At 41.4% G+C, this 24,599-nt stretch overlaps 1 protein-coding gene and 1 pseudogene across 8 annotated transcripts in view; both read right to left on the bottom strand.

Annotated features, from left to right (window-relative positions):
- Nucleotides 1–23,840, bottom strand: part of MICAL2 (microtubule associated monooxygenase, calponin and LIM domain containing 2) — a 191,202-nt gene extending 167,362 nt beyond the window's left edge. For all 8 annotated transcript variants that reach the window (XR_013346327.1, XR_013346326.1, XM_077818417.1 and 5 more), the window contains exon 1: nucleotides 23,733–23,840. The gene's annotated coding sequence lies outside the window, so the exon portion shown is untranslated. The remainder of the gene's footprint in view (nucleotides 1–23,732) is intronic.
- On the bottom strand, nucleotides 15,195–15,293 carry LOC144267198 (U6atac minor spliceosomal RNA; annotated as a pseudogene).
- Nucleotides 23,841–24,599: the final 759 nt, after the last annotated feature.

Genomic DNA, 24,599 nt, shown 5'->3' with positions numbered 1-24,599 from the left:
ACATTCTTGAAATCTGAACAACAATCAAAAAGAACCTGAACTTGCAAACCATCATTCATGCAAGTAGTGCTGACCTGCACAAGAAATCCTATCATCCTCTGATGCAGGCCCAAATATTGCATGAATAAGGATTTGCAGATACAGACCCAAATATTGCAAGTGAATCCAAATGACAAAGTACAATTTTCCCATACCTCCTACACAAAAGTAAAACTTAACAAGTATTCAAGTTGCTGTATATTTCAGAGCAAGCGAATGTGACACTTCATTGATCCTATGTATTTCTGGAAAGTTTAAGCTCTGTTAGCTTTAAGTTCAAACATTTGTACAACTAAGTTCTTCAGTTTTGTGATGTCAGCACTACAGAAATAGTTGCCTCTGATGCAGATCTGGTCTAGTCCTTTTTATGTTGGAAGCCAAGCTTTGTTTTATGCTTTATCCAAGACACTCAGCAAAGACAACTGAAGTTAATGGTTACTGTAACAGTAAAACTAATAAAAAAAAGATTAAAAATAGCCTGCATGTTAAAATAAAGCTAACCACCACCCTTAGTGAAATTTTGCCCAATTTTATTTGTCTGGTATTATGGAGTCATATGGTGAGTACTTTCGAGATGAATAGTCACTCTATAGTCATTCTTTCAAATTCGCCCTAAATTAAAATTGTTCCCAAGTGTAATCCTCAGACAGAGTCATAGAAACATAATGCTGGAAGGGACCTGTAGAAGTCATCAAGTCCTAGCCCCTGCTCTCTGGCAGGACCCGGTAAAACTAGACCGTCCCTGGCAGGTGTCTGTCCAACCCTTTTTTTAAAAGCCTCCATTGACTGGAGATCCCACAACCTCCTTGGAAGCCTATTCCAGATCTTAAACTACGCTTATAGTTTAAAAATTAATCCTAATACCTAACCTCAGTTCCCCTTGCTGCAGATTAACCCATTACTTCTTGTCCTACCTTGAGAGGACATGCAGAACAAATGAGCACCAGTCTCTTTATAGCAGCCGTTAACATATTTGAAGACTTATCAGGTTCCCCCTCAGACTTCTTTTCTTAAGATTAAACATGCCCAGTTGTTTTTTTTAAAAAAAAAAAAAAACAACTTTTCCTCATATGTCAGATTTTCTAAACCTTTCATCATTTTCTGTAGCTCTCCTCTGGACTCTCCAATTTGTCCACATCTTTTCTAAAATGTGGCATGCAGAACTGGACACCACTCCTGCTGAGGCCTCCCCAGTGACGAGTAGAGTGGGACAATTACCTCCTGTGTCTTACATACGACACTCCTATTAATACACTGCAGAATATTTGCTTTTTTCCACAACTGCCTCACATTGTTGATTCATGTGAAATTTGTGATCTACTATAATCCCCAGATCCTTTTCAGCAGTACTATCACCCAGCCAGTAATTCCCCTTTTGTAGTTATGCATTTGACTTTTCCTTTCTACACGGAGTTTGTCTTTATTGAATTTAATCTTGTCGAATTCAGACCAATTATCCAATTTGTCAAGGTTGTTTTGAATTCTAATCCTGTCCTCCAAAATGCTTGCACCCCCTTCCCAGCTTCATGTCATCTGGACATTTTGTAAACAATTCTCCATTCCATTATCCAAGTCATTAAACAAACTATTGAACGAATATCACACCCAGGACTGACCCTGGGGAACCCCATTAGATACACCCTCCCACTTTGACAGTGAACCATAACTACACTATGAGTAAGGTCTTGCAACCAGATGTGCACCCACTTTACAGTAATTTCATCTAGATCACATTTCTCTAGTTCATTTACGAGAATGTCCTGTGGGACTATATCAAATGCCTTACTAAAATAAAGATATATTGCATCTACTGCTTCTCCCCTCCCTCATCCACTAGGCCAGTAACCCTAAAGAAGCAAATGAGATTGGTTCTGCATGATTTGTTCTTGACAAATCCATGCTGCCTATTCCTTATAACCCTATTATCCTCCAGGTGCTTAAAATTTGATTGTTTAATAATTTGTTCCAGTATCTTTTCAAGTTTTGAAATTAGGCCGACTGGCCTGTAATTCCCTGCGTCCCCTTTCTTCCCCTTTTTAAAAACAGGTACCCAGGGGAAGAAGGGGACTGGGCCCAACTTGGCAGAATAGCAGGAATAGATTATAGGAGTTGCTACGATGGAGAAATCCATTTGTCAGCTGCACAACAAGCTGGGTACATTCAGGGAAGTCTGGAACTATTTTCTAGAAAAGAGAAACTTAGCACAGGTGGATATCCTATATTACAGATTTTCAGGCATCTCTCTCATGTAAACACCACAAAGAACTCACCAGTGAAAGAGCTCTTCAACTGAAGAGAACTAACACTATTCAAAAACCTCACATACATGTAAAGTACACACACACTTGTACAATCAAGCAGCCTTGATTAGAAGCAATTAGTAACAATTAAAATATATACATATAAATGTCAGCTTCTCTCCAGGGAGCTCCAGAAACAGCACAAGCACATACAAGCCTGTGTAACCATGTATACCAGACTAACTTTGTCTACTAGTAATGTAATTGAGTAATAACACTAATGTATATCATGGCCTACTCTATATAAGTTTTCTGGTAACTCAGTGAAATGCAACTAAAATCTTAAGATTTGGTTTTCACAATTAATAACTTCACAATATTAAAACATTCCCTTTATGTTTCTAATATGTGTGTACACATTTTAAAGTTAATTTTCCAAGATTTTATATATATATATATATATATATACACACATATATATATTTATTAAATCTTATTAAAAAGATTCAGTAAATGAAATAAGAATATGTACAATTTTGAAAGCCTGAATACAAAAGCATTATCAAACCATGATCAATAATTTCAAGAGTTATTGATTTTAAAAATGTATATACAAAAATATATTAAACTTGAATGTTGTTTAGACTTGTTATAAAAGAATGAAAGTTAACATGTTTTAGCGCTGCTGTAGTAGCACAAAAATGAGATATAAACACTAAGAAGTTTATGTTGCTGTTTTTCTAGGTTAAAAACAAATGGGAGGAGGGAAATAAATATATTAAGGACCTATATTAAAGACACAGGAAGCAATTTAATAAAAAAGTAATGTACATCAACAAGCAAATGTACATCTTCTAGCACAATATTCCTGTTATTCAATGTACATTATATTATAAATATATTGTCACTGAAAACAATTAAATGGGACAAACTTAAAATCTAGTGAGAATCCTGGCTTGTTTTCCCCTCATAAAGTATGTAATCGGTTTTAAAGATTCAAACTCAAACATACAAACCATCAGAATGGGCTGTTTTTACAGAACATGGCTTTTGCAGTTTCCTTGCTGCTCTGTTGAGGGGTGATATGTCTCAGAAAGGATTCAGACAACTGTAGAGATCACTCAGAATTTCTCACACCCATCACTAAAGCAACTGGACACCTATCATCATCAACAAACAGCAGCTGACAGCTCCTAACACTATGGTATCTCACACCATACTAGAGTGCACCCAGAGGAGCAAAGGGAGAGCTGGAGTTCAGAAAGTGGGAGGTAGCTTGCACTGCCTGGTGGCTGTCACTCAAGTCTGACCCCACCCACAAGCAGCTAGCTGCTCAGTGGATTCCATGCTTCTACCACTCCCTTTCTATGTCTAAGGTAGGAGTTCTCAAACTGGGGGTCAGGACCACTCAGGGGGTCACAAGGTTATTATATGGGGGGGTTCACGGACTGTCAGCCTCCACCCCAAACCCCGCTTTGCCTCCAGCATTTATAATTGTGTTATATATATTAAAAAGTGTTCTTAATTTATAAGTGGGGGGGTCGCACTGAGAGGCTTATTATGTAAAAGGAGTCACCAGTACAAAAGTTTGAGAACCACTGGTCTAAGGGCATAAAAATAAGGCCAAGGGGAGGGAGATGAAGTTGTGAGCACAGTGAACATCTGACTTGCTGGGGAAGAGAAGACTCATCCAATCCAGAAGCTTAATATCCACTCTTACTTTGGCATCAAGAGACAGGGCAGCAGGGGATTTGGGGGAACAAAGGTACATAAGATACAGCAAATGCTGGTCTTTCAACCCCTGGGGATAGATTTAGGATCCAATGAACCCATGAAGATTAGATCCAAAGATCTAACAAGGGTCCCCCACAACCTGAGTAAGTTACCCTTGGCAACTGGGGAGCAAAAAAGAGCATTGGGGAGGATTAGGCCAGTAGCACTGCTCTTCTCTGTGCTTGTTGCTCCCTACAGCCATAGAGGAGCAGCTGCCAGCCATCTGGCTACCACCAGTGTAGACTAGGGGGAGGCATAAGCTGGAAAGAGATGATCTAAAATGCAGCAGTGAGTGTTAGAGGTAAGCAACCCAAGAGTCGGTTGTGGTGACCAAATGAGGAAGAGCCTTCAGTGACTGAATGAGTAAGGTACAGGACAAGAAGCGAAACATTGACAAGTTTCTCATTTGTTTCCTGTGGGGGGTTTGAAGAAGAAGTCACTACTGGATTTTTAAAAAAGCATATGGAGTGAAATCCTGGCTCCACTGAAGTAAGTGAAACGTCTCCCTACATGGGTGTCTTTTTTTGGGGTGGGGGTGGGGGGGTCGATTCTTTTCCCCACATAACACATGTATGACAAGAGCAGTGGTTGCTCAGCACCTCTGGAAGTCAGACCATTTTTAGTTAGACACACATACATGGATTAATTGCTTACATTTCAAAATCAAGGTCTGAAAACTTTGGCCTCGGTTTAACCTATTCAAACTTTATAGAAGTTAGTTATCAGTATAAAAAGAACTTACACCAGAGAGAAAGAAAAATCAAACATGACACTTGGGACTGAAATTCCACCCTCTTTCTCAACTATGCAACCAAATGAAGTTACTGAGGACAGAACTGGGGTCTTGAATTTCCAAGATTTTCACTGAACTGTCCAGAGTACCTAAATGAAGATTTAAGAGATAACCAGATCATGTATTTGGTTTTTAAAACATTTCTGGATTATCTAATTCAAGTGTCCCCAATTCACTAGACAGATTTCAATAATTCGACTGATAACTTTGGTATCACAGTATCTTAAAATATATTTTCCCCTTTGATTAACTTTTTAGATTTAAATTAACATGTGAACTTTTGGTTACTATCTTATGTTACGACAATTACTGTTAAGCCCTCCTCCCCCAAAGGGAGATGCTCCAACAGAAACAGAGTTTATAATGGCCTTTCCAGGGAAAGGAAACTGGAATAGGATAAATCCAAAGAGAACTCTTTCATGGCTCTGAACTTCACTTCTTAGACTTTGTATGTTGTGCCCCATGGTGTCTGCGTGCAATATACTGGGAAATTTGTCCAGAATTTTTGAAAATAAAACTTTAAAATGAACATTGTTTTAGTGTTTATATATTCACTAATCAATCCATTTCCCTACAGTCAGTCAGACTTGAAAGTTTATCTGAATCAGAGAAATGCACGGGAGTCTCAAGCATACAGGAAAGGGGGAGGCTCTGAGTTGTTATTCTCTTTTTTTTTTTTTTTTGGAGGAAGTGTGTCTTTGGTTCAGTTGCATCCAGGTCCCATTTCATGTCAACCCACCACTGACTCCTAGCCAGAAAATGCCACGGGGGGCACAGAAGCGGGGCCAGTCAGAAGACTGCTAGGGAGTTTTCAGGTGGTGAACTGCACCACAATTTTTGATGAGGGCCTCTTTTGTAAGCTGGAAGGAGAGAAATGTCACCCACCTGCATCAACCAGTGGGTGGGGGAACTTGATGGAGCCCATGTCCCCTCCCCACCAATCGACAGAAAGCTGAGGCACAAAACAAAAAGTCTCTAAAAAAAAAGTTATGATGAAATATGACAACATTTCTCTGGAAGTAAAAGAACTAGACTATAACAAAATGCTAGTCTACTGACATTATCGCTTTCATGGGGCAGGTTGACAGTCAGATTTAATCAAGTCCCCATGCATCTTCTACAACATGGAAGATCGTATAAGAAAAACATTCCAAAATGCAGACAGAACTATTACTGAATCTTGCTCATAACTGTTTATCATCACACATTCTAAACCCTGATTGTACGAGTTTGTTAAGATCGGTTAAATTTGCTGTGCTAAAAATATTAAAGCCAACAAGAAAAGTAGTTTCCAAGATTTTTCAACAACTGTCTTAAGTGCTCTTTTGCAAAAAATCACAGGCACTTGTTTCCAATTATCCAACAGACGTAACAAAATGTCTTTGAAGGAAACTCACAAGAGGTTATCTTCAGATCTTAATAGAAAATAAACCTTGGGTCTGTTTGTTAGCAAATTCTTTTTCCGCTGATTTCTGAACAACTTTAGCTTTTATTTCCCTGAGTTTATGAAGGTACACCCACACTAGCTCTGCCTGCATTCCTGAAGTACACATATAACAAGGTGGTATGTAAACAACTTTTAAAGGAGATGCTACTTTTTCCACTGTCTTTTATACCTAACATTCGCTTTAGTGCAGAGTAGATTTGATTTAAAACGAAATATCTGGCTGGGAAAACCTGATTTGTAGGCTGCCAATGTCAAAATATGCATAAATTCCCAGAAAAGCCTACGTTAAACTAGCATTAAGGCTGAGTAAATATCAGTAATTCAGGGCAAAAAATCAAAACAAGCATTAAAAACCCAGGAAGTTTGGAGCTAAGGATACCACTTAAAAGAAATGTAAACATGTTCATGTATAGAAACACTCAGTTAAAGTAGTTTGGGGGCCTTAACTCTGCCTACTAGTGATGCCATGCAATAATGATGTAATTATAATGATTGCACAATAGTGTTTGCTTATTTTTAAAATCCATACAATTTGTTCTTGTTTTTTCCCCTCATGGGTCACTGTGGGCAGAGGTAAGTTTGTTTGGATGCCTTAAGTGGATTTCCATACCTTACTATGTTTCAATTTCTTTTGAAAATACATGAAGATCTTTGGGGCAGGGACCATCTTTTGTTCAGTGTTTGTACAGCACCTAGCACAAAGGAACCCCAGCCATGGACCAGGACCCCAAGGCATGCCAGCACAAATAAGCAAATAATCAATTGTCTTGGCAATCTGCACTTCTGCTGTTTGGCAAACATTTGTCAATTATGCATTGCAGCAGAATATACCTTCTTTATCCTTGAATAGGGGACGTTCTCTCTCAGGCCTGGTCTACACTGGGGAGGGGGGAGGAAATCGCTCTAAGTTACGCAACTTCAGCTATGTGAATAACGTAGCTGAAGTCGACGTAATTAGATCTACTTACCGTGGTGTCTTCAGTGTGGTAAGTCGACAGCTGACGCTCCCCCGTCGACTCCACTTTCGCTTCTCGCTCCGATGCAATACCGGAGTAGACAGGAGAGTGCTCGGCGGTTGATTTATTGCATCTAGACTCGATAAATCGACCCCCGTTGGATCGATCGCTGCCCGTTGATCCAGCAGGTAATGTAGACAAGCCCTCACTGTCTCACCAAAGCCACACTGTCACTAAGCCTCTACTTTATACTGTAGATCTCTACTTCTTCCATATACACATCCCACAATTTTAAAGTGCGCCTCAGACTTGTACAGGCCACACATACCTGGCTCTAGCCCAATGGTTCTCAACCTTTCCAGACTACTGTAACCCTTTAAGAAGTCTGATTTGTCTTGTGTACTCCCAAGTTTCACCTCACCAAGGTGGGGGTGCGCTGGAAAACAGAGATGGGCTGAGCGGGGAAGGGGAGGGAAAAAAAAAAAAAAAGAGGCCTCTTGGGATAAGCCTGTGAAAACATTAGAAGCCACATTCAAAGTAGCCCAGATTCCTTCATCACATCCTCAGGGAAGAATAGTACACACTGCTTAAAGATGCTTGCATTACTCTGTCACAAAAACAACCCAGAATGGCAATAAGACTACCTGGAAGTGTTTAAAGATGACTGGTTATTAATTTCTCCACTTTTTCAATATTACGGAAGCCAGACTTCAGACATGACACAGGATATTACTGAATTGATCTTTCCAAATGGGATTTTTGTTTTAAATATGTGAAATATTTCAATTCCAACAGTATAATGCCATTGCTACCGGCACTGTTGCTAGCTTTACTGAAGAGAAATCACAATTGATGGGTAGCACAGTGCAATAGGAAAGCAGTGTTGCCTTCCAGCACAGAAGTTGCATCATGAGATGAATGAAATTACAAGATTGGTCTCCTACTTTTTAACTGCAGTTAAAAGCTGTTTGTTTCAGTGCCCACCTCATTGTTTCACCCCCCGACACACACACACGAGTGCTGTTCACCTGCATGTTGACAAACTAACTTCAAGGAACCAGAAGTATTTTTCCTCAGTGTTTACTCAGCCTGATAATTGAACACTAGCAGTCAATATTCAAACATGTGAATGTAATAAAGATCTGAGAAGGAATAGGGAACAAGTTTAATGGGAAACTTCACAAGCTTTGAAAGCATTCAAAATAACTGTCTCTTTTGCATGTAGCATCAAACTACTGATCAAACCATTCTTAGAGCATCAAAATTCTACGTAGTATTACTGAGCGCCCAGGACAATAAGCAAAGCAAGAATAAACAAATAAAATAGTGCACTAACACAGAGAAAGTGTGAGTAAGTGGCAAAATTTCTGTAGTGCACTCCTCAATTGGGTACCCTAGAAATGGAGCCAGAAGTTTTGATGCTTGCAGAATTCAGATGTTTATTTGCTCCAGGGGGTATAATAGAGGGAGTATGTAAACCTGCCCTCAGTGACCTACACTAGCTGATATGAAAAAGGATACAATTCCAGGCCTTTGCACTGGTATACCAAACTCTTGATAAAATAGCTTCCCAAGTACTTGAGCAACAGTTTCTCTATCAATGATCCTGATTAATTGTCATGGCTGACCAGGGTGGGTTTGATTTTGGGCCCAAGGTTCAGATCAGGACTGAGCTGAATATATATATATATATTTTAGTTGAGGATATTCAATGACAAAAAACTCTTCTAAAGAAGGCTCATCAGAGCCCTTGCTGGCTGCCTTTAGGATATGCCACAAGTCCCATTTTTTTCTTTTAAACTAATTGGGAATCATATTTTGCTCCCCCACTCATTTCTGCATCTTATACATCTTCCATTTCCCCCTCTCCAACCATATGTATTAGTTGGGATATGATCCCTTTTGTAGAGGAGGTAGCTTGTCAGAGAGATCTTGGCTCTTCCCCAGCACCTAGAATTATCATCAGACGAGACATCATAATTTGATATCTTTAATATTTGCTAGTTTTTATTCTGTAGTAGTAAGATGCCTTGTGATAAGTGCCCTTTAAAGTACACTGAAAAAACTGAATGCATCCGATGAAGTGAGCTGTAGCTCACAAAAAAAAAAAAAAGCTTATGCTCAAATAAATTTGTTAGTCTCCAAGGTGTCACAAGTACTCCTTTTCTTTTTTGCGAATACAGACGAACATGGCTGCTACTCTGAAACCTGAAAAAACAAACTGGTTCAACAATGAAAGTGTTATATTGGATTAAGGCGACTAGACACAGTAGCAGTTAATAACCACATCACGGAAAGGGATTTATTTCTACTTTTCTAAGATTAACATAATGGCATAACATACAGATAATGAGTTTGTTGTTTTCAATTTGTAACAAACAGAAGATGCCAAGTCTAAAAAAGTGGGGAGAGTGGGGGAAGAAATCAAATTCTAAGCTTTAGTCACAAGTTGCCACTACAATCTCTTCTAGTGTTGCCCTGTAGAATTAGTATGCTACTTTGAACAGGTCAGAGGACACAAAAATTGGGAGAGTGGCAAATAATGAAAAGGACAAGTCTGAATTGTTTGGTGAACTGAGCGTGAGCAAACAATATGCATTTTAATATGGCTAAATGCAAATGCATACGTATTGGAACAAAGAATGTAGGCCATACTTACAGGATGGGGGACTCTATCCTGTGAAGCAGTGATTCTGAAAAAGTTTTGGGGGTCATGGTAGATAATCAGGCTACGATGGGCTCCCAGTGCAACGCTGTGTCCAAAAGAGCTAATGCGATCCTGGAATGCATCAAAAGGAGAATCTCAACTAGGAGTAAAGGGGTTATTTTACCTCTGTATTTGGCATTGGTCCAACCGTTCCTGGAATACTGTGTCCAGTTCTGGTGCCCACAATTGAAGAAGATTATTGATAAATTGTAGAGGTTCAAAGAAGAACCCTCAAAAATGACTAAAAGATTAGAAAACATGCCTTAAAACGATTGATCTCTTTGAGTCTATTTAACTTAAAGAGAAAGTTAAGGAGTGACTTGATTAGTCTGTAAGTACTACATTGGTTCTTTAATCTAGCAGAGAAAAGTAGAATACAATCCAATGTCTGGAAGTTGAAGTTAGACAAATTCAGATTGGAAAGAAGGTGTAATTTTTAACAGTGAGCATAATTAACCATTGGAACAAGGTTTACCAAGGGTTATGGTGGATTCTCCATCACTGACAATTTTTAAAATCAAGATTGGATGATTTTCCTAAAAAGTATGCACTAGGAATTATTTTGGAAAAGTTCTATGGACTGTGATATAGAAGAGGTCAGACTAGATCATCATAATGGTCCCTTTTGGCCGTATAGCCTATGAACTGTTTGCACAAGAAAAAAAAAAAGATTTGTGTAGATTTTATTCAATATAGATTCCTGGCTTCTGATATTTCTCATGAAAAATTTAGAACTCCAAAAGGAAAGGTGAATGTAGCTCCGCTTCCTTTGTCAATTGGTCTTTATCTGAATGCTGTTCTGTGAAGGGACTGTCACTTTTTAAAAACTTTGCCTTTACTTGCTTAATCAAATCCAGTAGAGAAAAATATGTTTACATTGTCAATGTTAGTTTCTATTGAAAATAAATTGTTTCAGCTCCAGTACATCAGTAAACTCCTTGGATTACGTAGAAGACAGGGAAGCTCCCCCTTATGGAGAGTTTCAAAAATGCTCCTTCTTAGAATCCTGATGGAATCATCAGAAGGAAAAAACACACAGCTTTCCTTCCCCTCCATTGAAATCCAGAATGGATTACATTATTGCAGGCCCTAAGCTGACAGTTTCACAACAAAATATCAGACAACAGGCCAAGCCCATGTGGGAAGGAGAATGGTTGGATTCAAAGCATGGGATGTGTCTTAGCATGTGACAAGAGGTATAATTTGCTCATTACAGAAACAGTGTAATTAAAAACTAAATTGTAATGAAGGCTTTCGTGAACTATCCTGTGTTGTCATCTCAAAAAGACAATTTGAAAAAAGGGTCAGCTACATATTGTATGCCACAGGTCTAGTCTAAAGTACTGGTCAAAACTGACACATCAGTTGACATCTGGTAGACAGACCAGGTAAATGAAACAGTGAAGGTAAAAACTTATCCAGAAAGTTTTTATTTTCTCCAAGAGCAGCAATATTTTTCTCTCTCTTACACACGTGCGTAATAAAGTTCAAGGGTAGGAGGCTAGTGCATTGGCTGCAGTGCAGCTGATCAGTCAGACCTTAAGTTTTAGCATTGTTTGTATACTACACTAAAACAAAAACAAAAAAAAGCTTGTGGCCTCTTCATCAGAGTAGTTTTAGTAACTATACTAGTATGTGCATCTGAATGAAACCTTAGATGCCAGCTTCAAATACACTGCCTGCTATTATGTGCCTTTGTTTATCTTAGGAGTCAATAGTGTTTCATGAACTAAGCAAGGAGATTCTTAAAATGCTTGTATAGTTGCGTAACAGTCAAGCATATATAGATTAAAAACTTCAAAAGCTCCAAAGTGATTTAGGAGCCTATATCCCACTGGAAGTCTCTTTGAGTTAGGCTTCTTTGAGAAGTTTACCTAGTATGTCACAAGACAGAACTGTGCTTGAATGGATGAAAGAAAATTGAAAATGGAAATGTGTTTCATGTTGATATTGCATTCTGGAATTACCTGTTTCATCCATTTGTAAACAATATTCCATTGGAAAAAGCTGACTCAAGAAATATTCTGTTAAACACATGCTTCGGTCACATATTTTAGTTAATATCAAGTTGCACCCTGAACCCAGCTTTATGAAAGTGTGCTGTAACACACACAAAAAGAGAGTCTCCATTTATCTAAAACAGATCTGTCGTTCTTTTTGTTCAGTATTAATGCATGATGAGTGCTCTCTAAATGGGAGATGTAAATTCTCTCCCACTACCCCAGCTGAAGTTGTTCCTTTAAGTATATACATTAATCATTTGCTACTCAAATTAAGAACAAATAATGATGGGTGGTGGTGGAAATCAATGCATTAATTAAATCAAACACAAGCTAGCTACATGAATGCATAGTGCCATGTGTTTAAATTCAAAGTGAATGGAAGCCTTCAGAAATTACTGACTGCTGGATTTTTAGAAAAAAGGCATTTCATATATTTGAGATATAAACACATCTTTTCACCTACAAATCCTGTACCTCTTTCAGTCAAAAGTAGTAAAAACTCCTCTCACGGATCTTAGTGGTACAACTTTAGCCCGAGCAAGTGTAGATCAAGCTTTTTGGGGATCATCCCCTCCCATGGAAATACATGCAGGATCCCCATTCTTGTGTTTCTCTCCCCATCATTCTACCAGGACATGGGGATGATCACAAGTGGAAGTTTGCTCTCCCAGGGAACAGCCAGTACTTGTTTTGCCCCAATCCTGCATATTCCCCAGTCCCCATGACAGTTCCCAACACAAGGAATGGTTTTCCCCAATACAGCAAGGGCTGCAGAATAGTCATGACAGCGCCAGCTCTTCCACAAGTTTTGAAGGGTGGCCCAGGCTATGTATACTGTCCCACTCCAGGTCTATATCCCCTGAGCCCATCTCTTGGGGCAGGAGAGGAATTGTCAGCTGCTTCCAAAGCACCAATTGCTTAACTTGTCCTAGCTGGTCCTCTGTATCACAGCTATTTCATATTTATCTAACTTACAGTTAAAATTAATGCACAGAGCATATAATGAAGGCAATATCTATTAACATGCACAACATGGGTAAGCCTGTTGCGCATTAACCTATTTTCCTGTCCAAATATATAAGGCTCAAAGGTTCAAAATACAAAACTAGATAGGCCTAACCTGCAACCTTGGTTGTCATTCACACCACACACAGCAGCCCACGGTACAACTAAGTAAAGAGAGTATTAAGTTACCTAGCCATTATAACATGTCTCTACTTAAAATTTCAGCTCAAATACCTGTTCCCAAATTTATACCAGGTACCAAAGCCACAACACAGTGTCTTATTAAATGTTTGGCATGTTGCATCAAGTTACCATTGGTATGTGGATATATGTCATGGCACATTGTGAGCCCATGTGGCAAGGGAGCATCACATAATACAGCATGCCAAGAATGCTGACAAGAAATTTAAAATAACCCCCACTTTCAGAGCACTTTTAATAGAAAGTATGTCACAAACTGTCCAACCCTGTGTGTAGTCATTTTCCATATGAAAAATCCGTTAAAACAATGCACTGGATGTTTAAGTATTCACTTTAGCAGGTTTACTATTAAACACAACATGCTTTAGTTCAGCACACAGAATTTGTGCTCTTCTAATGTTTTAGTTGGTACACCTCGAGACATTATTTATTAATGCAATTAAACTGAAAAACAATCACTTAAGACTCCACTGTACTCCTTCACTGGGTCTGGCACAAAGACAATATCTCAAAGACTAATTATACCAACAGGTATTCAGCTAGGTGAGTTCCACTAAATTTTGAATCATGCACCAATAGTTCACATCTGTGGAACTTGTTTCCAGTCCTTAAACATGTGCACATTTCTGATACCTATTCAACCACGCTAATGTTCTAAACACAAATACTGTATGTAGAAGTGACAGCTGGTTATTTATAAAATTGTATATAGAAACGCAAACCAAATTGCTGAGAGTCTCAGTGGACCACTTAATGATCTTTCCAAATGTTGTTTGTACCGTTAGTTAACTATTGTAAAATGCTTTGGATAAAAGTGCTACATTAAAAAAAAAAACTTAATAGTAATTAACTTTTTTGTTCTACAAATAAAAGCACATAACTCATTTTAATAACTAATATTTTAATACCTTTCTAATGTGCCCTCTCTCCCCTGCTGCGGCAGCCCCCAAGCTGGGGCTGGGAAGGAGGGCCGTCTCTCCCTGGCAGCCGCAGCCCTTGAGCTGGGGAAGGAGGGCCTTCTTTCTCTGGCCACCGCAGGCCTGCATGTCCCAAATTCCCCCCACCCGCCTTCTGACCCCTCCCACCTACCCCCCTAGGCCACCACTTCATCTTACATGTGCGTCTTCTCCAGGGTCCAGGCACCTAATTAATGGAGCCATGTTCCCTTAGCGGGAACTATCTGCGGACCACCTGAATGGAGCTCACAGACCAGTTTGAGAACCTCTGCTCTGTCATGCCATTGGGCCAAATCTTTGTACTTCCCATTGCCAGACCCTGAATCTTACCCTGTTCTCTTCAGAATGGCACCACATGCAGAAAATACACGAGAAACAGCTGGACAGTAGCCAAATGGGACACACAAGTCCACACAAGGGGGCTGATACCCTCAGCTCCCAGTGAAGCCAAAGGACACTCAGAACATAAGAACCATACTGGGTCACACCAAAGGTCCATCCAGCCCAGTATCCTGTCTGCCAACAGTGGCCAACACCAGGTGCCCCAGAGGGAGTGAACCTAACAGGTAATGATCAAGTGATCTCTCTCCTGCCATCCATCTCCACCCTCTGACAAACAGAGGCTAGGGACACCATTCCTTACCCATCCTGGCTAATAGCCATCAATGGACTTAACCTCCATGAATTTATCCAGTGCTCTTTTAAACCCTGTTATAGTCCTAACCTTGCAACTTCCTCAGGCTTTGAACCTCTCTCGTAATGAGTTTGATTCTACAATAACTGAAAAGATTTGTTCAGTTGCAAAAAAATATAGCAAAGTTATTGGAATATGCAAAAATTAGAAAGCTAGACTTGGTAAAATGGGGACAAAATGTCCTGTTTTTAATGTTGAGGCTGCATTTCACATGGACATAATATAGCAGCATCCCCTGTACCAGAATTTGATTATTTGTGGTCCGTAAGAATTATTGTTTTGCATATTACAGTTTCTTCTCTGCTTTTTAATATCTCTGTGCTTCCACAGTCTTCCATTTACCCCTCCCTAGTCTACTGTGTTGCTCCATTTGTGTGGGGGGTTAGATGCCACAAAGTAAGTGGCAATGCCTTAACCATCTACGTGTTGTAAAGGCCACTGGGACCTCATCCATCCTTATCAAGGGGAGTGCTAACCTTTGTTAGGGAGGCACATTACCTCTAACAACACTAACAGATGGACTCACCTCAGCCAGTAATCAGGATGGTTATTGTGATATGTTCCCAGCCAATTGTATAAAAATGAAAATACAAACACAGGTCTCCCCAAAGAGAAACAGTCTTCCTCAGTCTCTGCATTAACAATCCTCTTCCCCCCACATCCCAACACCTATTTCAAAGGTTTATATTGGAAACCATTCTCTGAATCTTTACACAGAGATTTGTTTAAAAAGCCTTTCAAGTGACCACTCTGGGTGTGAAAACTACAAAATATATACAATATATTCTGTACGGTAGAGTAATTGAAGGTGCATTCAGCCTTTAAAAGACAGCACTTTGGGGGCCAATTATTGCACATTATGTGGCTTAATATTTTAAGAAGAAATGTTTGGAACAACCACAATAAAACATTTTAAATGGGTTACTGAAAACATGAAGAACAGTTCTGCATAAGCTCAAAAGCTTGTTTCTCTCAAAAACAGAAGTTAGTCCAATAAGAGATTATCTCACCCACCTTCTCTCTCTCTAATATCCTGGAATCCACACAGCTAAAACACCACTGTGTAAACCCCCACTGAAAAATTTACATGATTTTTATACATTCTAATTTACTGCTCATTTATGTCACTCGTACACAAAGGAGTAAACTGGAACGGCTCTTTGGGTGTTGCAACAGCACGTCCAGTCAATAATCTGCAAGCTTAAAAAGTCTGAGAAGGGTTTATCGAGGACTAAGATCCAAAGAACTTGCTTTTTAAAACACTAACAAACTCCATAATCACATATTTGCAATGCCAGACCAGTCATTTCAAAATTTCAGTTTAATATTAACTTGATAGCATGCAGCCAATAAGAAAATTACTGGTGTATTTTCTAAATGTATGTGGGTGAAAATAGGATGTGGGAGGCAGCGGGAAAAAAAAGAAAAAAAAAAAAAAAAAAGAGATAAAACATGAGCCTGATCCTGTATTCATGACACTAAAGCCCATGGGACTTTTGCTGTATACATAGAGCATTTGGAATCAGATTCACAAAAATTCAAAGATTCTGTACAGTGACTGAATGATGCTGGCTGGCCTATGTCAATTTTAATAAAATTATTTCCCCTTCATAGTCTCAATCTTGCAACATACAAGAGGAAAGGGAAAGGGGGCATAGACAGCACTCGAATTACAGGGGGATCTGGGGAGGGCCAAGCCCCCTTACTACTTTTAGGGTCTACCTGTCGTACGGAACCCTGACTTCTTACTACTGTTTAAATTAAAGCAAGCCACTTGACATTCTCAACTCCCATACTTTTTTCCCCATAATTTGAGCACTGGCTACGGAGGGGCAAGAAAAGGAAATTCTACTCTATCAGTGTAACAAAGAAATGGACTTGTATACAGCAGAGACCACTACTACTACTGATTATTAGTATTTTGTATTGTGTTAGCACATAGCTCTCTCATTTAGTTCCCTCCCCACCCCTGTGTTAGGCATGGTATACAACATACCAGCACAAAACAAAATGGTCCCCAGCCTCAAAGAGCATAGGTACTACTAGGTAAAAAGATAAATATGCTATAAGAATCTCCATGTGTTGCCTTAAATAGAGTTTCCTTCCTTTTATGGAAGTAAGAAAAAGACAGGCCCCAATGTGACTAAACTCCAGTTTTGAGGGAAGCAGAGTAAAATTCTACTTACTTGCAAGGCTAAATGTACTGGTCTGGAGACAAAAGAGTTATAGTATTACTCAACTCCTCCATGTCAAAAATAAAGTGAGCAAACTCCAACTCTGGAATTTGTCACTATGCAGCATTAACTGTGCAAATGCACAATTAATCTGAAAAGTAATAGACCTATCTCAAGTCTTTGAATCAGTTGACAGCTCAGCTAGCATCCTTAGTTTAGAAATGAACATGTGTTCTCTGGAAGCAATGTAATACACTGAAATACTAAGAATTACTAACACTGCTGGTGAAAGAGTCAGTCTAGTGTAAATACCTCCATAGCCAGTCTTAAAGAGCTGCAGACCATACAGTTAAAGGTGGAGCTCAACTGTAGTCAAAATGTTTGGACCACGAGCAGTGACAATATTTTTCAAACTAAGTAGTAAGAAAACCAAGGATCTACAGAAAACAGATGATAAAGGATAAGTGGGTCTGAAGAAACACTGTGTTCCACACACAACAAAATATGTATTATTTTTTGCATTGCTTCTAAAAATGTGACTCGTTGGTTTTGCGTTCTACAACTTCTTACATTTAAATTAGGCACACACGTTGCTAACTTAAAAAAAAAAGTCTTCCCATAACATAGGCTTCTATTTAAAGTGACCTGACAATCTGTTTTGCAACTTGTTAATTTCTAAGGCGCCACACCATACAGTGCCTCTTAGGAGCAAGTCCTGCTTCCACTGAAATCAACCAGAGTTTTGTCACTGACTTCAGTCAGTTCAAGATATGAGCACAAAAGCCAAAGTGAGGTGTATAGATTACCAGCAGCTCACAAAAAATTCTGAAGCTGTGTGGTATTTCACGATAATTTACAATTGAAAACTCACGTTATCTGAGAGTTTCCCCTAATGTTTTGTTTCAAGTTACTATTTTTGAAGTAACAGCACCGTAACACATGTGCGGTAGATCCAAGATTTATGCCACAAGACTGAAATATTTCAAGTTTACTCACCATAAAGAATCACAGAAGTGACCCTGTTGTCCTGCATACACAGACCACCACCACCCAACAATTAGCTTGCTCACATCCCCGGTCATGAGACCGGGCACGAAAAAGAAATATTCTGCAGCAGAACTTTTTAAGAGAACGAACAAAAACAACATCAGACAGTACAGCATGTTTTACTCAAGATGGTTCATGATTCTAGGACAGTCCCCTGCAAATCTGGAGTTCTAATTACTTTAACGCAAAGTCAGTCAGGTACCCAAGAACATGTCCTATTGCTGCATGTCTTAGGGCCACAGTAAGAATTAGAATACTTAGCACATACAGAGCTTTACATTTTCAAAGCACTATATAAATGTTAATGAACCCTCAACAAACCTGTGAAGTAGGTAAGTGTAAGTATTACCCCATTTTATAGATGGGAGACAAAGGTGAAGTTACTTTGTTACACAGAGAGACTCTAGCAGAAATTAGATTAGAATTTAGGATTTTCCAGTTTTCAATTTGGTTCTCATTTCTCTAGCCCATGCCATAAACTTTGTTGCTTTACAATTTTTTCAACTTTGCAGGAAGGGCATGGTCATGTCCTTCAGGTGTCAAAACTTGAGGTGTCAGCTAACCTGGGGAAAGGTGGATTACTGAGCCAGAAGGGATAGCAAATATGTTTTGCAGCAACGAACTTGGAAGGTCCATCTGAATAAAGTGTCAGAAACATATATAAGGGGATGTAGTAACAGTTAAATTAATCAGGTTAGTCATAAAATGTTTTAAGATTGATATGCCAACACATAACCACATAATACAGAGAAAGCCAAGGCTCAGACTTAGAAACGCTAGGGCAACACAGTTGTGCTGTGATGCTGTAGCGTAAACAGTTACGACAGCGATGGAATGGGTTCTTCCATTGCTGTAGTAAATCCACCTCTCAAGAGCCAGTAGCTAGATCAATGGAAAAAATTTTCTGTCAACCTAACAGTATCTACACCAGGGCTTAGACTGGCTTAATTCCACTGCACAGGGCATGAAATTTTTCACAACTCTGAGCGACATATTTAAACTGACCTAACTCTATAGTGTAGACGAGCTCTTAATCTACACTTAAAAGTTGTATTGGCATAGCTACCTTGGTCAGAAGTGTGAAAACAACCACACCCCTGACCAACAAAGCTATGCCAAAAACAATGAAGACGCAGCTTTGATGATGGAAGAGTGCTTCTGTCAATTAGCTAACATCCTTCAGAGAGATGGTGTTTCTATACCGACAAAGATCCCAGTTGGCTTAGGCCGTGGCTACAGTATAGGGCTATGCCATCATAGGCTGTGTGTACATTATAAAGCCTAAGAAAAAGGATTGAGGCTTTTCAGTCTCAAGTATGAAAATAAAAAGGTGTCATGCATGTGTCATAATAAAGTGTTCCAGAGTAGCAGCCGTGTTAGCCTGTATTCGCAAAAAGAAAAAGGAGAACTTGTGGCACCTTAGAGACTAACAAATTTATTTGAGCATAAGCTTTCGTGAGCTACAGCTCACTTCATCGGATGCTCATTAAAGCTTATGCTCAAATAAATTTGTTAGTCTCTAAGGTGCCACAAGTACTCCTTTTCTTTTTATAATAAAGTGTATCCACTTATAGTGAATAATAACTCCATACGACAGCCAGTGTACTTTTGGAAGAAGCTGTTTGTCACTCCATTATGCCTGCCTGAAACCACCACCACTCTGCTATCCAAAGAGGGGGATCAAGAGATATGAAAGAAGAGGACTGGGGGAAATAGGGAGTGGAATCAAGGTCAAAAGCATAAATATGATTTGGGGCTTTACTCCAATGGAAAAAACAATTACAGGATCAAGGAAGCAATTGTTCTATAAAAGAAATCCCCAAATGTCAAAGCAAAGGCTTTTAAATTATTAGTATGTGTACAGTAGAGAGAAAACATAAGTATTTGGCCTGGATTTTCTCAAGTAAGAGTAGGCCAGGAGTGAAGTGGTCAGTAATTCTGTGCATCTTTGTTTTAGTTCATAAACATGATCACTAATTCCATTATGCATGAGAGAAGTCTTATAATAGGTTTAAAGTTACCATCAAAAACTAGTTGAAGTGTCCACTCTACAATGCCCTTTATTTCTAGAATACAGTGAATTGTCATGCAGGAAGAAGAAAGTGTATCTAGCATATAAAGTGATATCCCTTTAAAAATTATTTAGACTGAAATATACTTATATAGCCTCTTTTATCCAAGATCAAGGTATTTTACAGACATTTATTGTTAACATCCCTGGGAGATAAATGTTGCAAGTCTCACTACCCCCATTTTACAGATGAGGAAACGGAGTCACAGTGAGGTTAAAAGTCTTGCCCAACGTCCATTGCAAGACTGTGGAGGTGGTAGGATTAAAACCCAGGTGTCCCAATACCCATCCCTCTGCACTATGTTCTAGCCAATATTGTTTCTCTGATGAAAAAAAGTTTGCAATACATGCCTAACAAAAAAGTCAACTTGAAACAAAACAGAGGCTCTTATATAAAATTTCCTAGCCCTGCCAACATATTTCAACTCTGATCTGCAGGGATCATCTCTATATGCAAGAATGTAATTCCATTTCTTTGCTCGAATTCCTTCTTGGCTGAGATTACAGCAAGGATGCCAGTTGTGAACAGAATTTTAAAATTGACTGAGGCAATTTTCGCACTGGCCACCGAACAGATATCAGAAAGTCACTAGCTTTCACTTATCAACAGTTGGCAGATTCAGTCCAGAGACTTTCAGGCAAGAGAATCTATATCTCATCATCAGTCTTCTGAGCCCCTCCAGTCGCTCACGCTGCCAGCATTTTGTTTAAACTCAGATTTTCAACCCATACCTAAAGTGTAATGGTTTAATAAAACAATTACTACTGTAGATTAAGCCACACTTCAAAGCCCTGAATAAAAATAGTTGTCACATCCAATTAGGCCCAATCTGTGAGCAGGAAAGGATGTTGTGCTGGTTAATGCGCACAGAGAGCCAGTCACTTAACACCACAGAGGAGTGTTGTAGCTAGAATACACAGAAAGCGTTTCTCATATTATTTCAGGAAGTTTACAGAGAGATGCTAGCTGAAAGTTAGTATGCTGTCAAATATTTGTGCTTATTTCCATACATTCTTCTACCCAAAAACTAGTTAGGAAGAGAGAGTGTCCAAAAGGAAATATAAATAAAAAAGTAGTAAAAGTTATTTCAGGGCTCAAAAGCTCTAAGCTTGTCAATAAAAGATCTATCTTTAGATCAGACTAGGATTAAATGTCACCATATCCAAGACCAATCAAGGTGGCAGATTTGATTATAAAAATAATCTAACCAAGCAACTGCAGTTAACCTTCTTCAGTAGCAAAAAGCCAGTCAGCAGATCCTATTTAAGTGACAGATGTACATCAGGGGGACAACACATACCATAGGTGTTTGTGTGCATTAAAACCTTTTCCAATAATTATACACTCTTTAGTCTGCAAAATTCAAACAGGAAAGCAATATTAGCATTCAGTGAGATAATATAATTAAAAAATACAAGTTGATAAAACATTCACCCATTCAATACACATCCTATTCCAAGAGAGGCTTACATTCTTAACAGATGTAACAATTGTAATCCAGTATGGACAGTGTGGATGAAGTCAGACCCCAGGCAGTGAGTAGTTAGCAATTTTGAGTCTATACACACTTATTGGCTGATCTATTGACCATTGCAGCATATCCATAATCTCTCTCAATAGCTATGCCATTCCATATAGTATTACATACAAATGCAGATGAAACTGGAGAGATGTGTGTGTTGTTAAAAAGTTTTATGATAAACAAATCACAACAGTTAGTATGATAAGAAATGCTGTTCACAGGGGTGGTGTGAGGATTGATTAGTTAATGTTTGTAGAGGACTTCTCAAGTGCTGTGTGAATGCTAAGCACTAATTACATATTATGGTATACACAAAAGCTTATGCTCAAATAAATTGGTTAGTCTCTAAGGTGCCACAAGTACTCCTTTTCTTCATATCACACACTCACTATCATCATTCTAAGGCCATAGCAAGGCTTACGCCCAGTCTTTCCCAGTCTGGCCTCAGTAGAGTTTTTTCATCTCTGTAGCCAAAAAGTGTTCAGGCAGTTCACCTTCACCCATTACCAGGAAGAACATGTTCATGTCTGTCTGTAAACAACCTCAGACTTCCCCTTCCCACCTCATCCAGCTCTTATATATTGCACATATGGTGCACCTCACTTCTGCCCCGGTTCTATTAGTAATCTCTCTTTACAATTAGCTGTCTCACTTCAGGGAGGAAGTGTGAGCAGTTAACACAGGGGTGGGCAAACTATGGGACTATCCTACCCGGCCCCTGAGCTCCGGACCGGGAGGCTCGCCCCCGGCCCCTCCCCAGCTGCCCCCCTCCCCCGCAGCCACGCCGCTGCACAGGGAGCGCAGCTTGCGCCCACTCACCTCCCAGGCTTTCAAATAAGCCTGCCCTGCCGCTCTGAGCAGCATGGTAAGGGGGAGGGGGCGGTTGGATAAGGGGCAGGAGGTCCTGGCAGTCAGGAGACGGGGTGGGGGGGTTGGATAGGGGGTAAGGGAGCAGGGGGGTTGGATAGAGGATGGGGTCCTGGGGGGCAGTCAGGGACAGGGGTCCTGGGGCAGTCAGGGGACGGGAGGGTTAGATAGGCATGGGAGTCCCGGGGGGTGGTTCGGGGAAGGGGGGTTCAGGGGACAAGGAGCTGGGGGGGGTTGGATAGGTCAGGGGACAGGCGGGGGGGGGCAGGCTGTTTGGGGAGGCACAGCCTTCCCTACCCGGCCCTCCATACCGTTTTGCAACCCCAACGTGGCCCTCGGGACAAAAAGTTTGCCCACCCCTGAGTTAACATGTGCTACTTTCAGCTTCAGGAAATGGTTTCTGTTAGAGGGAACAGGGATGGTACTTACAAAAAGAGAACTAGACCCTCTCCCCACCGCCAAAACAACAACAACAACAACAAAAAAGTCCCACCCCCTCAAAAAGCCAAAACAGCCGGCTTGCCTGTTTCCTTGGCTGTCATTGACCAAATCAAACGCTGGTGCAATATCAAGCCGAGCCAAAAGAAAAACTGGCACAACCTGTCAGACTCCTCTTCCTATTTAAACCGTCAGGTTTGAAGCGGCTGCTAGTCATGGGTGGGCAGTGAAAGTCCCTATCAATCCACCTGTGCCAGAGAAACCTGAAATCGCCAGTTTCGAAAGCGTCTGAATTCCTGACACGAGCCCGTTTTGTACAACAGTTAAGTTAGACCCAGCACAGCCGAGCACCCCGCGCGCGCGCACAGACAGACAGACACACACACACGGAGTCTCTTTTCACGCGCTGGCATCTCACTTGTGGTTATATCACGTCCTGTTTCTTTTCAAAGCCACCCCAGCCCATGAAGCGGTAGCACTACAGCCCCGGCGAGGAGCGGGGAAACGGCCCAAAGGGCGGGTAAGGGAGGCCGAGCTGAACAGGGGTCGGGGAGGACCCGGGCTGCGGGACAGCCGCGGCCAGGTGAATTATTCACCAGCGCTCCCGCCTCTCAGCTGACAGCACCTGCGCAACCCCAGCCGGCAACCCCAGCCGGGCAGCCAGGAGCCCGGGAAGCCGCAACACAGGCACGTTGGACACAATCCTGTTACACAAGCCCCAGACCGTCCCCGTCCTCCCGCCCCGGAGCCGCTCGCCCGGCGGGGAGCGGGGGCCGGGGGCCAGCGGCCGCGACTTACCGGGCACCCGGCTCAGCATGTTGGGCGGGGGGGACCAGCCGGGCTCACCGCGGGGCAGGAAGGTGGGACGCGCGCGCTCCTCTCCCCATGGGACGCGGGCACCAGCTGGGGCGCAGCCCAGCGACTCTGCCCCGGCCGCCGGCCCGGGCGGAGAGCAGTAGAGCTGGGCGTGGCCCCGGCCGAGCCCCGGGCCAATCAGCGGGCGGCAGGGGGCAGAAGGCTCCTGCCCCGGCCCGGCCCGCTGTCACCGCGCCTTGCACGTGGGAAGCCGGGCCTGGGCAGCGAGTCGGCCCCGGAGCCCTGGGGCAGGAAGCCGCCGGGGGGAGGAGGACGCGCGGGTAGCGGTAGCGTAGGGTGTGCGGAGCGGGCCGGCCTCTCCTCGGGGGGCGAGGGCTGGTCAGGTCCCCCCGGCACGGCGCTGAGGGGGCCTGGGAGGGGCCAGGCCGAGGGGTTGGGGTTGTGGGGCCAGGCCGAGCCTGTGGGGCAGGCTGAGGGCGGGGAACGAGGTGCTGGGGCTGGAGGGAGGCCGAGCCGTGCGGTGAAGAGGAATCAGACTCTGGGAAGGGAAGGACGCGAGAAGCTGGTTGGGGGTAGATGGGGTAGGACGAGGGGCGTAGAGGCCGAGGGCGGGGTTGGGAGGATGCAGCCACTGGGGGGTGGGGAGGGAAGGAGGGCAGAGTCTTTGGGCAGATGCAAGGTCGAAAGGATTTTAAAGGGGGGATTTAGAAAACGGGCGTTTGAGGAGAAGAGTCTGGGCGAGGGGTGTTCAGGGAGGGCAGCCAGGGTGAATAGAGAGGAGAGGGGGTGAAGGGATGTTCGGGAGAAGGACGGGATGAGGAGAGTTGTGGGAAGAAGCTAGAGAGCCTA

Source organism: Eretmochelys imbricata, chromosome 6 (genome assembly GCF_965152235.1).
Source record: "Eretmochelys imbricata isolate rEreImb1 chromosome 6, rEreImb1.hap1, whole genome shotgun sequence".
In the NCBI taxonomy this organism is placed as follows: domain Eukaryota; kingdom Metazoa; phylum Chordata; order Testudines; family Cheloniidae; genus Eretmochelys; species Eretmochelys imbricata.
The sequence above is the reverse complement of the archived record's forward strand: the minus strand, read 5'-3'. Positions and strand labels throughout refer to the sequence as shown.